The sequence below is a fragment of the Rhinopithecus roxellana genome, chromosome 18 (genome assembly GCF_007565055.1).
Source record: "Rhinopithecus roxellana isolate Shanxi Qingling chromosome 18, ASM756505v1, whole genome shotgun sequence".
In the NCBI taxonomy this organism is placed as follows: Eukaryota; Metazoa; Chordata; class Mammalia; order Primates; family Cercopithecidae; genus Rhinopithecus; species Rhinopithecus roxellana.
In genome coordinates, this window is record NC_044566.1 from 42,674,520 (window position 1) to 42,689,102 (window position 14,583).

The 14,583-nt window shown below is 43.8% G+C and overlaps 1 pseudogene; it reads right to left on the minus strand.

Moving 5' to 3' along the window:
• Positions 1 to 11,393: 11,393 nt before the first annotated feature.
• On the minus strand, positions 11,394 to 13,803 carry LOC104662737 (annotated as a pseudogene).
• Between the last annotated feature and the right edge of the window lie 780 nt (positions 13,804 to 14,583).

A 14,583-nucleotide genomic window follows, 5' to 3' on the forward strand; every position in this document is an offset into this window, starting at 1 on the left:
GTTCACTGCAAACTCCACCCCCCAGGTTCGAGCGATTCTCCTGCCTCAGTGTCCGGAGTAGCTGGGATTACAGGCATACACCACCATACCCAGTCAATTTTATTTTTTTGTATTTTTAGTACAGGCCAGGTTTCACCATGTTGGCCAGGCTGGTCTCAAACTCCCGGCCTCAACCGATCCACCCGCCTTGGCCTCCCAAAGTGCTGCGCTTACACGTGTGAGTCTCCATGCCCGGCCTACACCACATTTTAAGAAAGACACTGATGGCAGGTTGTGGTGGCTGATGCCTGTAATCCCAGCACTTTCGGAGGCACAGGTAGGCGGATCACCAGGTCAGGAGATGGAGACCATCCTGGCTAACACGGTGAAATCCCATCTCTACTAAAAATACAAAAAAATTAGCCAGGTGGGGTGGCAGGCACCTGTAGTCCCAGCTACCCTGGAGGCTGAGGCAGGAGAATGGCGTGAACCTGCGAGGCAGAGCTTGCAGTGAGCCGAGATCACACCACTGCACTCCAGCCTGGGGGGACAGAGTAAGACTCCCACTCACAAAAAAAAAAAAAGAAAGACTCTGATAAACCAGTGAAGGCTGTGTGACTGCTGAGGGTCTGCTTAATTGATCTATGAATGAATGAACAAATAAATAATCCTAGAGAAAACTGAGAATGTTGGAAGAAAACACTCAATCCACTGAGTAATTGAAGTCAAAGTGACTTGCAAAGTGCTAATTACTGTAGGAATAAGAGTGGAAAAAATGGTCAAAGAAATCCATAGATTGATGTGTGTGCTTCTTGTAAAGGTATCTGAGGAAAAACAGTAATAAATGCATTCAGATATCTGATAGTTCATTGCTTGAAAAAGATGAATAGATTCATTCTCTATTGCCTTGGAGTCTGAGAATTATTGAAATGTACCAGGAAGTCATTTTCAGCTTAAGATGGTAAAGAACTTTGCCATCAGTTCACCGTTTGAAATTGTTGTCTTGCAACATAATGCAAACTTCTGGTCCCTTGAATTGTTCTAACAGGCTGTTTTTTAAAATGTCGGGTTTATTCTTATTCACGTATCATGTCTTAGTCCATTCTGGGATGCTAGAACAGAATACCACAGACCAGGTAATATATAATAAATGGAAGTTTGTATCTCACATGTCTGGAGGCTGGGAAGTCCAAGATAAGGATGCCAGTATCTGGTGAGGGCCTTCTTGCTATGTCATCCCATGGTGGAAGGCATCATCACATGGTGAAAGGGCAAAGAGAAAGCAAGACGGGGCAAATCCACTCCCAAGGTAACAGCATTAATCTGTTTATGAGGGCCCTGCCCCCATGACCCAAACACCTCCCATTAGGCTCCAACTCCCAACACTCCCACAAAGGATCAAGTTTCCAGCACAGGAACTGTGAGGGACACATTCAAGCTATAGCATATGGTGAAGCTAACAGATTAGAAGATGTCTGCCTTGGAATAAATAGTTTGTAACTCACAGTTTCCAAGAGTGGGAGCATGCCACACCATGCAATGCCACAAGGAAGCGCTGGGATTCATCAAGAGGCAGAGAGGCACGGAGAAAGCACGGCCACGAGTCTGTGTTGTGGTTTCCACAGGCAAGACAGGGTAAGCCAATTTAGGATTCACTTGCTTAAATAATTTCTCAAGCTCTGGGACATACCGGTTGCGTCCCTAGTTGTCTGGTACCTGGCACTGGGGTGACCAGGATGGGAATACTGACCTGGAGTCTAAGAGCCTATATTATTTATGTGACTGCTCTTCATTAGCACAAGTAAACAGCAGTTAATTATTCACCCATCATCATCCCTGGGTTACATGCAGACAAGGAGGTGTGGCCTTAAGGGCAGATAGTGAGAAAACATTTGATTTTTGTGTTTGTGTTCTATTCTTGTAATTAGATTGGACTACATACACCAAGACTCTGAAAATTCACAATTCTGAAACTAATGAAGTTTACTACAATTTATCTTGTGTAGTTGGCACTCTTGAATATTTTCTAAACTATTCCTCCAACTAAATTGAGATTTAGAAAAGGCTTGTTACTTGCCAGGTTTTACAAATTCAGCCTTCTGAGATTCAGTCTCTGAAATTCCTTTTCATTTTTTTATTTTTGAAGGACACTTTAAAGCAAATATTATATAAACCAGGCACATGTCTTCTTATAGGCAATTGTCGTGTTAATTGTAAAACTCTTCCTGCCTATTTGATACGAACTTTGGAAAATAAGGTGGGCATAATTAGTTGGCATAATTTAATTATTTCAAACCTGTTCTCAGGAAGCAGTGGTAGAAACTGCATCAGCTCTTATAATGCCAACATTATATAGCAAATTTCCATTATGATTATTTTGGGAGGACTGAGATTATTCATCCAACAAATATTTTCAGCATCTGACTGTGCCATGGACAAGGCTGGGCTGGAGATACAAAGCTGGGTAAGACACATGCTTTACCTTCAAAGAATCGTATGAGGATGCTCATGACTCCACCAGCGGGAACAGAAGGGAACTGACATGGACTGGTCTTTTCTAGCAACATGGTGAAAATGTTTCATGGTAACAATAGACTAGAATCCTTAGGATTAATATCACACATCTTGGTTTTGGGAATTTGGATTGTTAAAGAGAAGATTTAATTTGAAGATCTCTTTTGTTCCTACTGCAGAATTAGACTTTTAAGAAGAAATTATTCAGGATCTTTTATTACTATTATTATTATTCTGCTTTAAGTTCTGGGTTACGTGTGTAAAACATGCAGTTTTGTTACAAAGGTATACATATGCCCTGGTGGTTTGCTGCACCCGTCAACCCGTCACCTACCTTAGGTATTTCTCCTAACGTTATCCCTCCCCTAGCCCCTCACCCCCTGGCAAGCCCCGGTGTCTGATATTCCCCTCCCTGTATCCATTTAAAAAAATTGGAAAGATAAAGACTTAAAGGCCACAAAAGGCAGCTCTATCCAAACAGAGTTGCTTCAGTAATTACTGCAAAAACTCTACTTTTCCTTTAATTATTTCAGTAATTGATGCAATCATCATTACATACGGATTGTTAAAAATAATTACTAATTCCCCGGGTGCAGTGGCTCACATCTCTAATCCCAGCTCTTTGGGAGGCCCAGGCTGGCATATCACGAGGTCAGGAGATCGAGACCATCCTGGCTAACATAGTGAAACCCCGTCTCTACTAAAAATACAAAAAATTAGCTGGGTGAGGTGGCGGGCGTCTGTAGTTCCAGCTACTCGGGAGGCTGAGGCAGGAGAATGGCATGAACCCGGGACGTGGAGCTTGCAGTTAGCAGAGATCACGCCACTGCACTCCAGCCTGGGCAACAGAGCAAGACTCCACCTCAAAAAAAAAAAAAAGAAAGAAAGAAAGAAAAAAAAAAAGGCCCATTTGAGATTTTGAGATTATCTGACATTTAATCTTTATTCTGATCTAGATTTATACAACACAGTGTTTCCTCAGTGTGATTTATACAGCACTAGCTCAGGAGATCAACCATTACCTGGGCAACAAAATGAGACCCCATCTCTACAAACAGATTAAAAAATTAGTCAGGCATGGTAGTGCCGCCTGTAATTCCAGCTAATTCAGAGACTGAGGTGAGAGGATTGCTTGAGCCCAGGAGGCTGAGGCTGCAATGAGCCGAGATCACACAACAGCACTCCAGCCTGGGTGACAGAACCAGACCCCGTTCCCTCCCACCCTCAGAACAATGCTGAAAAGAGATCACACTTCTAGATGAGAAGATTGAAATGTCCTTTCTTCCCACAGTAACCTTGAGTTTTAATACAACTGCAGAGTCCAACAGAATTTTTATTTTGCTTCTTGAACTTTACAAGCTGATGTGAGTTATCCGGAAGAATAAACAAGTGAAAATAGTGATCAGAATCTTGGAAAAGAAGAGTACGGGGAGAATATGGGTCCTGTAGGATATGACAAATTCTAGAAAGTGACATTAACTAAATCAGTTAATATTGCTCAAGATCAAGATAACAGAAGGAGCCTGGCACAGTGGCTCACTGCCTGTAATCCCAGCACTTTGGGAAGGCCAAGGTGAATGGATCACTTGAGCCCAAGAGTTTGAGACCAACCTGGGCAACATAGTGAGACCCCCCTCCCTGTGAAAAAATACAAAAATGTAGCTGGGCGTGGTGGCAACGGCCTGTGGTCCCAGCTACTCAGGAGGCTGAAGTGGGAGAATCACCTGAGCCTGGGAGGTCGAGGCTTCAGTGAGCTGAGATTGTGCCACTGCACTCCAGCCTCGGTGACAAAGTGAGACCCTGTCTCAAAAAAGATAGCCGAAGATTGGGTGTGCTGGTGCGTGCCTGTAGTTCTAGCTACTTGGGAAGAGAGCTGAGCGGGGAGGATTGCTGGAGCCCACGAGTTCACGGCTGTAATGGGCTATGATGGTGCCTATGAATAGCCTACTGCACTCCAGCCTGGGCAACATAGTGAGACCTCCATCTATACAAAATAAAAGATAAGAGAAGGGTAGGCCTAGAAATGCTGCATAGTGGAATAGTTAATAAGAGTCTCTGTTGGAGGCCACCTGCGTTTGAGTTTTCATTCTGCCACTTGCCACCGTCTGAACCTGGACAGTTTCTGCATCTATAAAAAGAGGGTGATTGTTCCCATCTTATAAAGTCCTTTGAATATTAAATGAGCCAATGCATGTGAGGTTCTTAAAACAATATTGGGCGTATAGTTAATGGTCAATTTTCTTTCAGGACAAAGAGCTATTTCATGCTCTGTTCCACTGTCTGTCCATTATTAAGGCAGTAGATCTCTGACTTCATCTTATTCAGGGAAATAAATGTTTATACTGATGGCGCAGAATGCAGTAGTCTAGAATGAAGAAGAATGTGGCACTTTTACTAAAGGTAAAACTGCAAATGTGCCGCTAGAAGATAGCTCTAAAACGCTGTGGCCTTTTAAGCCAGGCATAGTGGCATGTACCTGTGGTCCCAGCTACTTGAGAGGCTGAGGCTGGAGGACGGCTTGGGCCCAGGCGTTTGAGGCTCAGAGAGCTATGATCATGCCTGTGAATCACCACTGCACTCCAGCACAGGCAACATAGCAAGACCCTGTTTCTAAATCAATAATAAAAATTCTAATAATCGTGGTCTTCTTTGTTGTTTCCAGTGGCTGAGCCACGCTCTTTTCTCCCCCAGGTTACTGTAGTGGCCTCCTCACTAGAGGTCTGGCACTGAATCTGGCCCCTCGGAGTGAATAAGTGAATGTTTGATGTGTCTCTTAAGACTTCAACTCAATCTATTGACTATAACAGGTATTTAGTGCAACGTAGTTAAGAAAAGCAAATATGGGCAGAGCGCAGTGGTTCAAGCCTGTAATCACAGCATTTTTGGAGGCCAAGGGGAGTGGATCACGTGAGGTCAGGAGTTTGAAACCAGCCTAGCCAACATGGCAAAACGCCGTCTCTACTAAAACTACAAAAATTAGCCAGGCGTGGTGGTGGGCACCCACCCAGCCACTTAGGAGGCTGAGGCAGGAGAATTGCTTGAACCCAGGATGTGGAGGTGGCAGTGAGCTGAGATCGCACCATTGCACACCAGCCTAGGTGATAGGAGCGAAACTCTGTCTCAAAAAAAAGAAGAGTAAAGAAAAGAAAATACGATTCTGAGCATTATCAGACAGAAACATTTTGCTTTATTTTACGTGTTTTTCTTTTATTAATCAGCTTTCTCAGGTTGAAGGAAACATTTTCATGAATTTGCTTCCATTCATCTGACCGCAAGCTTTTTTTTTTTTTTTTTTTTTTGACACGGAGTGTCCTCTTGTCGCCAAGGCTGGAGTATAGTGGTGAGATATTGGCTCACTGCAACCTCTGCCTTCTGGGTTCAAGCAATTCTCTTGCCTCAGTCTCCCGAGTAGCTGGGATTACAGGCACCCACCACCATGCCTGTTTAATTTTTGTATTTTTCCTAGAGATGAGGTTTCATCATGCTAACCAGGCTGGTCTCGAACTCCTGACCTCAGGTGATCCACCTGCCTCGGCCTCCCAAAGTGCTGAGATGGCAGACAAGAGCCACTGCGCCCGGCCGGCCACTGGCTTTTGCTGAGCCTCTTCTTCATTCTGTTCTGTTCGTATCACGAGCCAGGCAGCCCCTGGTATGTAGGTAACTTGGTAAGACATGATGTTCTTTGCCTCTTAGGAGCTTACAGAGTGATCAGGACAAGAGATCTGTGAAGACATCATTACGGCATGACTCTACAAAGAATATGTAATGGAAACACACCAGAGGGACCAATTCCCAGTTCTTTCTTGGGATGGGGGAGGAATAGAACCAGTTTTTCAGAGAGAAACAGCATAGTCTCAACCTAAAGAGACACACATTCCAGACAGTGGAGGCAATGTGCACAAGCACAGGCCTGACCAGGGAACAGTGAGCAGTAGGCAGGGGCGGGGGTGAAAGGAGGCCAGGGCCCACCGTGGCAGGTCTCATATGTAGTCTAAGGAAGTAATCCTTTATCCTCTAGGAGCCAAAGAAGTAGTCTACACAGGCAGATCTAGTAACTCCAGCAGCAGGGTAGGCGATGGTTTGGAGTGGGGACAGAGCAGAGACAAGGAAACCAATAGGAGGCTGTGGCCAAGGTCCAGGAGACATTGAAAGTCTGAGATAATGTCTTAAATCTTGTGAAGTAGGCCGGGCATGATGACTCATGCCTGTAATCCCAGCACTTTGGGAGGCTGAGGTGGGAGGATCGCTTGAGCCCAGGAGTTTCAGACTAGCATTGGCAACATGGTGAGACCCTGTCTCTACAACAACGACAACAAAATAAACATTAAAAATTAGCCAGGGGTTGTGGACTGTGCCTGTCATTCCAGCTACTGCGGACGCTGAGGCAGGAGGACTGCTTGAGTCCAGATGTCAAGGCTGCAGTGAGCTATGATTGTCCCACTCCACTCCAGTCTGGGCAACAGAGCAAAATCCCGTCTCAAAAAAAAAAAAACAAATCTTGTGAATGAAGGGAAAATAACCAAGGCCTTCTCAATTCACTGAAAGGAAGATTTATTTCTCTGTAGCTTTCAAGAGCACTCTTAGTATGAGTGAAGCAGGTTTTTAAAAAGGGATAAGAGACCGGGCGTAGTGGCTCCCGCCTGTACTCCCCTGTAATCCCAGCATTTTGGGAGGCCAAGGCAGCCAGATTACTTGAGGTCGGGAGTTCGATACCAGCCTGGCCAACATGGTGAAACCCGGTCTTTACTAAAAATACAAAAATTAGCCAGGTGTGGGTGTGCACACCTGTAATCCTAACTACTCAGGAGGCTCAGGCAAGAGATTCTCTTGAAACCCAGAGGCGAAGGTTGCAGTGAGCCGAGATCTCACCACAGGACTTCGGCCTGGGCAACAGATTAAGACACCACCTCTAAAAAAATTTAAAAATAAAAAAAAAAGAGAGAGGGAGAACCCTGAGATTCATTAATTCTCATTTCCCTAGTTTATGAAGTGCATTTACCTTCTCTAATGGCTGGCTGTCAATGTGGAGGCTGAACTTTGAGCTTGGTCTTACTGCTCAGGGTATCAGGAAAGGGAATAATTATTCTTAGATCCTGCGTCAGAGACTGCTTGTTATCTTCAATATCTGTTCTGTTTTACTCTTCTTTAGCAACGTAATTTTTAATATTTAGCTGACCCCATGGCTATAGGGAATAATGATGGTATTTTCCAGCCTCATTTGCAGCTAGATATACTATGTTGTGATTTCTTCTGGTCCACAGGATGTGAGCAGACGTGGTATGTGTAATTTCCAGGAGGTATCCTTAAAGGGTGGGATGTGTAATTTCTTCCTACCTTCCATCTTCTTATGACCAAAATGAGAAGGTAATGGCTACAGCCTCAGCAGCCACTTGAACAATGGAGTGATCTACAGAATGGATGCTAGGCACAGCAAACAATGAAATAGGTTTCTTGGTCCCTGTCATCAAGGAGCTGGCCTGCACTCCTCACAATCACACCTATACATTAGAAGAAATAAGTTTGTCTCTGGCATGAGCCATTTTTTATTTTACATGCAAACCTAATCCTAACCCTAAGTGACTTCATATGAAACTTAAATAGGCAGCTAGAAGCTAAGTTTCATTTCAGCAGTTTTTAGACTCAAATGATCTCAAAGGCCTTAGTGACTTAACCTTGAGAAGCTTCATACTTACTTATTTGTCCATTTGCTGCTGCTATAACAGAACACTACAGACTAGGATATTTACAGAAAATTGAGGTTTATTTGGCTTATAATTCTGGAGGCTCAGAAGTCCAAGATCAAGGGACTGCATCTTGTGAGGGCCTTCTTGCTGCATCATAACATGGTGGAAGGTATCACTTGGCAAAGAAGTACATGAGACAGAGAGAGGAAGGTGGCTGAACTCCCAAGATAATGAACCCACTCTTGTAAGAACAGCAATTAATCCATTCATGAGGGCAGACACCCTCATGACCTAATCGCCTCTTAAAGGTCTTACCTCTTAGTACTCTTACAACGGCAGTTAAATTTCAACATGAGTTTTGCAGGGAATATTCAAACCACGGCACTCATTTGTTTATATAGTTTGGAAACACTACCCAGTTTGTGAAAGGAAAAAGGAAATAATTGAGATGGTCAATGTCACACAGTTTTTGGATTATTGTTGTTTCAACACAAGGTCCAGGAATCTGCCACCCTTGTTGGAGTTTCCTGGGCATGTCCACAGGGAATTCAGAGGTGTCTCATTTCCTCCAGAGAAGCACTGTTCTCCGCCCCCTTGAGCATGGTGGGTGCAAGTTAGGTTGGTCTGAAAGTGAATGTGCTGCTGTAGGCTGTTCTAACATGTCTGTCATAAGAAGCAACACAGTGAAATCTCATTACTGAGGACTACACTTCTGTAACAAACTCGAGAAGAAATAAATTTCCATAAAAGCTAATGATGTTATAGAAAATATTTTTAAAGTGAAGAACAACTTCCATGAAAAATTCTCAACTAGTTTAAAAGAGCAAGAACACAATTTGAAATGCATGATGATTACCAAAACATCAGGAGTTCAGTCTAGGTCCTGCTGCTTACCCCAAAGAAAGCCAATCACTGAGACAATGATTAACTCAAAGATCACCCCAGAGTTCAAAGTGGCTGCTGAGGCTCTAGGCGTTACCTCTTGCCAAGGAAGAAGGCTTTAATCAGGTGCTGCAGCTAAGAAGATGGAGACCAGTCTCAACTCTATCTCCCTGGACAACTAAAATTAGGAGTTAATATAGCAAGGAAGCAATGTAAACATGTGTAGGAAAATGGGAACTTGAGAGGCCTAAGGAAGAAATCACAATGATGAGGGGTCTGGCATCTCATGGTCTGCTTGTGGTGATCTGGTGAGTTTCAGTTCTTTGATACTTTTTGAGAAGGCTGGGGTCCTTTCCTGAGGAAGGAACTCAGATAAAACCAACGTAAAATTTCAGGCATTAAGACCAGAAGGGTCAGTTTCTACGTTTATGTAAAAGAACTGTCTTTCAGACTATTGGGCCAGTTTCAGTGCCGCCTTTTATCGTTTCTTCATTCATAAGGAATCTGGTCGTTGGTCTTTCTGACTTTTTCGTAATATCTAAGGGAAATATTACTCCTAATATCACAGTGGGTGTAGAGCCTGTAATGATATTATTCATAATATCTAAGGAAGATATTACTACTAACATCACAGTGTATGTACACACTGTAATGATATTATTCGTGATATATAAGGGAGATATGTCTCCTAATATCACAGCAGGGGTACACACTGTGATGATGTTATTTGTAATTTCTAAGAGAGGTATTTTTGCAATATCAAAGGGGTTGACATCCTTTGAAAATACGATTTGTAATATCTAAGGGAGACATTCCTCCTAATATCCTCTTTTAGATATTACAAATAATATCACAAGGTGTACACCCACCATGATATAAGGAGTAATATCTTCTTTTGGATATCACTGAGGCTTTACGTTGCCTTGTGGCTTCTGCTCTCTTGAACGACCTTTGACATCCCCTAAGGGACCTCACTCTAGAGGCCTTCATCAGAGGCCACGTGAAGACGGAGGCTCTGATACTATATCAACAATATATATATATATACACATTTTTTTTTTTTTTTTTTGAGACAGAGTCTCGCTCTGTCGCCCAGGCTGGGGTGCAGTGGCCGGATCTCAGCTCACTGCAAGCTCCGCCTCCCGGGTTCATGCCATTCTCCTGCCTCAGGTTCACGCCATTCTCCTGCCTCAGCCTCCCGAGTAACTGGGACTACAGGCGTCCGCCACCACGCCCGGCTAATTTTTTGTATTTTTAGTAGAGATGGGGTTTCACCATGTTAGCCAGGATGGTCTCGATCTCCTGACCTCGTGATCCGCCCATCTCGGTCTCCCAAACTGCTGGGATTACAAGCTTGAACCACCGCACCCGGCCGCAATGATATATTTTTATGTATCCAGACGCTTCGACATCTAGGGCCTTGCTGACGTTGTCAGGCTTTTCCCTCCCAGGGTTAGCCAGTTCCTAGAGACAGTAAACTTGCCCATGAGCGTGCTTTTCACACACAAGCTAACCAGTCCAGAGCTCATGCCCCCAGTTACCTACTCCATCAGCCTTCCACAGGACTCACACACTCTAGGCCACTGTTCCTCTGCCCTAAGCACTCCAGGGTCAGGTACCAGACAACTAGGGACATCCCCTATTCCCAGAGCCTGCTGAAATTACTCAAACTATAATAGCTAACCTTAACCCTGCTTACCTTGCCTCACTTATTCCTTCCCGTGGAAACCACCATAAAGACTCTTGCCCATGTTTTTCCATCACTCCTGCCTGCTCGCTGACCATAGTGCCTCCCTATTCGGTGCTGCATGGCACAGCACTTTCCCTTCTCTTGGGGTCTGTGAGTGACAAACTCTCTCTTCAGTGGCAATCGACACTTGATCTGTTGGTCTCTCCATACCTGAAGAATAATGCAATCTATATATACATTTAAATCAACTAAAATTTATTTAATTAAGCATAAAGTTACTTTCACATTTGTCTACAACCACAGTAAATACAGTTCTTCGAATAATGCCATGGCCTTTAAAATTTAAAGCCTCCCCACCTGCAAGATTCCATATATAAAACTCCCACTATTGCCACTATTGTTTCTATAATAGTGGATTTGTTAATCAAATTAAAATAGTTACACTATCTAGAATAAAATAAAATGGAAATAATTTACTCATAAGATTCATATTTAAATCATCCTTATTTACAAAATACTATCCTGAGAATTATAATTCCATTAAGTTTCAATTTGAGCAAAAGTGTAATCACTGAAGTAACAGCAGTTACTTCAACTGAAAATGAGAACAGTCAAAATGACTTTTGAAGAGAGCAAAAATATTGTCAGGTTTCTTGCGGTGGTTCTGGATCTTCAGTAGCAGGCTCATTTGAAGGCAGACTCAACCCTGAAGGGAACTCGCTCTACCTTCAGAATGTGTGGGTGGGGGAAAAATGCAGGTCTTGGGGGAAGGTAAGGAGGAAAACCCCTCGGTGGATAGACATTTCTCACTGCAAATGGAGCACGTGGTGGACCTGGGACACCCCTTGGTGGAAAATAATATGGAGAAGCTCCAAACATGGTTCCTGGAGGAGGTGGAGGGAAGGGAGGTCCTCTTCTCATGAACACGCCCCTCACATCCGCTGGCAACAATGGACCTCTGACTGGAGCGAGAGCTGGAGGAACAAAGCCAGGGCCAGTTGCTTCATTTTCAGCGGGGAGAGATGAATCAGGCACATTTAAATTACCAAGATTGTCTTTGGTATCATTTCTACCGGATTCCGTTTCTGAAGGCATTGACCCATCCATTTTATCCGAAGAAGGCAAATTAAAACTTCTGAGTTCTGCTGGTCCAGAGCGTCTAGCAGAATTAGAATAAAATGTGTCTTGCCTTTGTGGGGGAAGAGCTGAATCAGGATATGATTGTCCTGATGGAGGAACCATCATCCTACGGTCCTGTTCCCGCGGAGGCGACAGGGGCCCAGTGTCAGAAGGAGCCCTGTGAGGACTGGTTAACCTCTCACAGCTTGATTCTCCTCTTTCATTGGTAATCTGATGGTCCACAGGATTCCCTGGGCCTCTTGGGCCTCTTCCTCCTCCCCTTGGAAGCAAAGGTGAGAGTCTCAGTGGACCCTCCAACAAAGTTGGAGGATAGAGAAAAGCTCTCCTTTCAGATGAAGGCCGACCCAGTGGTGAGGGAGCATATGAGGAATGCTCTCTGCCAAATGCTGTATTTGGAACATCAAGTGCATAAGGATCTTTTTCTAAGAGTTTCATTTTAAACTCTGTTTCAGCTAATTTTTGTCTGTTGTGAGCATTTTCTTTCCTTAAATCATTGAGGTTTCTTTCAGCAGTCCAAGCTGCCAAACAATTACCATGTACTTTTTTCTCATAGGAAATAATCTTCCCTTGATAAAAATGAAGAACTCTCTCAAAGTCTTCTTCAAGATCTTTGGCTCGCTTTCTGCAGGTCTCCAGCTCTCCAGTGCCATGGCTGATCGTTTCGTCTACTTTAGAAAGGTTCTCTTTCTCTAACGGGTAATTTTCCTCTACCAGTAATTTCCTGTATAGCTTCATTCCATTTTCTTGATATAATTCTGTCATTACCTTAAGTTTCTGTTGAAGCTTCTGATTCTCACTTTCAAAGTGTGTGTTTTCCGACTGCAAAGATGCTTGTTCCGTCTGAAGGTTTTTAATATGCTCTCTGAGCTCTTTCTTGGTTTTATCAACTTCAGATAACTGAATATAAAGTTCTTTTCTTTCTCCTTCTAAGGTCGTTAACAAAGTGTTTAACTTAGCTGCACGAATCAGTTCCTTCAAAGCTCCTTTCGGAGGATTATCTAAGTTAGCACCATCTTCTGATTCACTGTTCATTTCGAATTCCAAGTTACCATCATCCATTATGTCTTCTCCAAGTATAGCACCCAGTTCTTTCATCTTTCGCAAGCGTTCAGTCAGAGTCTCGATGTGATTTTCTTTATCATTTAGAACTTGTTCCACGTGTACTTTGGAGTCTTCACATGTTATTTTCTGTTTATTAAGTTCACTCACTTGTTCTTTCCATACTTCAGCTTCTTGCAAAAGCTGTTTCTGGCTTTCCTGACGTTGAGAATTTTCATTCAAAGCCTCTTGTACTGCTATCTTCAGTCGTTCTTCATTCATTTGAAATCTCTTCAAGGTCATTTTGGCTTCAGCTACTTGAGATTTGAGGGATTTTGACTCATCTTCTAGAGACTGTATGCTTTTGGAAATATCCGCCATCAATTCATCTTGTTCAGAATGTTTAGATTTCTCTTCTTTTAACTCTTTTTCTAGACAGAGTATTTCATGCTCGAGTTCAGAATTGGACCTGTTCAGCTTTTCACAGGTTGCCTCCAGACTTTGTGCTTCTGTTGCCTCCTTCTCAGAGCTGGCATCCTCTAAAGATGGCTCTACTTCATAGGCTTCATACTCTTTTTGAAGAAGGCTAAACTTTTCAAGTAGTCTACATTTTTCTTCAATTAGTCCAGAAAGCGCTTCAGCGAGCTTTTTCTCTCTTCCCACATAAAGCCGACCCCTAACCGATCTAAAACTTCTCCACAAGAAAAAGGGAACAGCAAAAAATCCAACGACAGCTGCACATATCACCAATCCCCATGGAAAACCATAAGGAGTCGAATCTGGTCCCCTGCCTTCAGGTAGTGCTGCCACAACCCTGCGCGGCTCCTCCAGGAGCAGCCCCCAGTAAGGCTGAGGGGTAGCCCCGGGCTCCTCCATAGCGCCAAGGCTGCTCTGGCAGTGGCCACCGCAGTAACCCAGGCCTGTCGGGGCCACAAGAAGCACCTAAGAATAGGCAGCCTTCGGTTAGGAACAGAATCTGCACCTGGCAACCGGAGCAGACCACTGAGGTGCCAGCTGCGGGGGGGGGCTAGTGGACATGGGAACCTACAGGCCTCACAGGCCCATAGAAAAGGTACAGTAAAAATATAGCATAAAAGATTTTTTAAAAAAGATATGCTTCTGGCCGGGCGCGGTGGCTCAAGCCTGTAATCCCAGCACTTTGGGAGGCCGAGACGGGCGGATCACGAGGTCAGGAGATCGAGACCATCCTGGCTAACCCGGTGAAACCCCGTCTCTACTAAAAAATACAAAAAACTAGCCGGGCGACGTGGCGGGCGCCTGTAGTCCCAGCTACTCGGGAGGCTGAGGCAGGAGAATGGCGTAAACCCGGGAGGCGGAGCTTGCAGTGAGCTGAGATCCGGCCACTGCACTCCAGCCTGGGCGACAGAGCGAGACTCCGTCTCAAAAAAAAAAAAAAAAAGATATGCTTCTATAGAGTACTTACCATAAATAAATGGAGTTTGCAAGATTGCAAATTGCTGTGGCTGAGTAAGTGGTGAGTGAATGTGAAGGCCTAGGACATTACTGTACACTACTGCAGCCTTCACAAGCACTGCACATGTAAGCCACACTAATTAATTAAAATTGTTTTATTCAATATAAATTAACCTTAGCTTACTGTAACTTTTTTGCTTTATAAATGTTGAAATTTTTTAA